Here is a 2,437-nt window from a genome sequence, read left to right on the forward strand (position 1 = left end):
GTGTGGCAGCAATCAGGGGGCTGGGGTGGGGCATGTGAGCCTTGCAGTGGGGGTAGCCCCTGTTGGGGGGCTGTGACCCCTGTGGGAGGGCAGCAAAATATATATTCATGAATTCATGAAACGTATTTAGCATTCACTTTATTATGATAGGATACATGCTTTAACACTATAGATTTCATAGATTCCATAGACAGGGCTGGAAGGGACCTCAGAAGATCATCGAGTCCAGCCCCCTGCCCCAGGGGCAGGAAGTCAGCAGGGGTCATTGTCCAACTGATCTCTGTCTCTGTCTCACTCTCTCTTTATAGTGGTCTTTTGTTTTACTTGTGGAGAAACATGGATTTGGGGGTATTTTACAGAGTGACTTTGGGATTTTTTTATCAGGGATTTTTCAGTTTTCCAATAGGGGACACCAGAATTCCTGTGAGGACCCTGCCTGCTCAGAGCTGGCACCTTGGACCCATCTGGCTGTGGCTGACATCCTGGCCAAATGGGGCCAGAAGGACATGCTTTGACAGTTCAAAGCAGGCCACCACACCCGGAACATCTTCTGGGCAATAGCTGCCCAGATCGCCAGGCAGGGGGCAAACATGGCAGTAGTGCTGCACAGATGACAGCTCTGCAGGCACAGCCCACTGGCAGCTGGCCCAGAGGGGCACATGCCTCTACTGGCTCTGCAGTCCCCATCCGGGTCTGGCAGGTGCACAGCAGGTCACAGCCAGGCAGCAGCCCCCGTGGCCAGACTGCTGCAGTGGGTAGAGGGTGTCTCCAGGTACCAACTGGCTGGGTCCCAGAAGCTCCTGAGAGCGAGTAGCCCTAAGCTACTTGCCAGGGCGGCTTTTTATAGTGCTGGGGACTGTACAGGTGCTGGCCCTGGGCTCTAGCTCCCCCTGGCTGCAGATCCAGGAGGAGCCAGGCAGGGTTATTTTGCCCCAAGTGGCACAATTTGCTCCACACCAAAATGCATGTCCAAGCACATGTGCTGAGGCAGAAAGCCCCAGCTCAAATTTGCACCACTTCTGTTTGATCTGCTGCAAGCGCATGTGCTTGCGTGTGTGGACGCGCCCCATGGGGCTAGGAGGCAGCTGCCCAGAAGCCTGGACAGCTCTGCCAGCCATGTGGAGATTGGGACAGGTCACAATAACCACAGGGCTAGCAGGCAGTGTCCTACTGAACCAAGACAGCTGTCCGCACCCCCTGTGGCCCCTGTTGCCTAGGCTGACTGGAAGCAACTTTCAAAAGACCTTCCCCACCCCTCCCCCACAAAGGGCGAATGCATGTTCTATTTGCTGATCTAAACTATGGAGCTTATAGAAAATTGTATAATTTAGTTCAATTCTACTTTTGGCTTTTTGGAAGTTCTGTCCTCCTTAGTTTCTATTCATGTCAGTTCTGTGTGCCATTTTCATAGCATTCTGTGAAAGCATGGTTGGTGAAACTGACTTGCCTGCACACAGTGGGCACGTCTCCACGAAACACTTACTGCGCAGTAACCTAATAACATTGTGTAGTAGCGTGCCGGTAAAAAACTGCTAATACACTACTGTGCAGTGTTATTAGGCTACTGCATAGTAAGTGTCACAAAAAAACCATGCACTGACACTACTGTTCAGTAACTCTAGTTACTGTGCATTTAGTTAGTACTGCATTAAGCAAGTACTAAACTAAATGTCCAGTAACTACTGTGCATTAACAAATGTGTAGACATGCCCAGTGTGTCATACTATTTTAATGCTACGTGTCACTTTTTGGTAACATGGCTGTCACATGTAGCAGTGTCAGAAATATCTCTTATAGTACTGAACTAGGCCAGTTGAAGTTTTGCCATTGACTTAAATGAGATTAATGTTGGGTTGTATTCCTGGGCAGAATTGGGGCAGAGTGATCCAGGGTCTGTAAGTGGTATCGTAATACAAATAATACCTGTGTGGCGAGGTGGGCATCTCTCACTAACTGCAACTCGCTCCCCACCTGCCTCTGGGCACACCGCCCGCCTGTCTTGCCTACCATGCCTTATTGGTAATTAATAAAAGTTGTTAACTAAGGTGGGAGGCTGCCCATTTTTGCACCCCAATATTAGGGGGTATCTGCGGCTCTGTACCACCCCTACACTGCGGCCCAAGCCTTGCAGAAGGCATCCCAGACAGTCAGCTGAACCCTCGCCTTTGCCCATTAGCTGTGGCCCCCAACCATGGAGACCTTCAGCTTCCGTAAGCCCTGGCCCCGTCTCAGTCCCAGTCGGGACCCCAAGCTTCTGCGCTCATCATGGGTGTCCCTCGCGGTGGGCCCCTGGCCCTTTTGACCCTCAGGTCCTGGCCCCAGCATTGACCAGTCGAGTCCCTCAGTGGGGTCTTCACCTCGTGCCTGCACTTTCTGGAATGGGGTTCCCCATTCCCAGCTCAGGTGCTCCTGGGAGCATGCCTAGCCCTGCAGGGTC

Source organism: Alligator sinensis, unplaced genomic scaffold (assembly GCF_000455745.1).
Source record: "Alligator sinensis unplaced genomic scaffold, ASM45574v1 scaffold1841_1, whole genome shotgun sequence".
Classification (NCBI taxonomy): domain Eukaryota; kingdom Metazoa; phylum Chordata; order Crocodylia; family Alligatoridae; genus Alligator; species Alligator sinensis.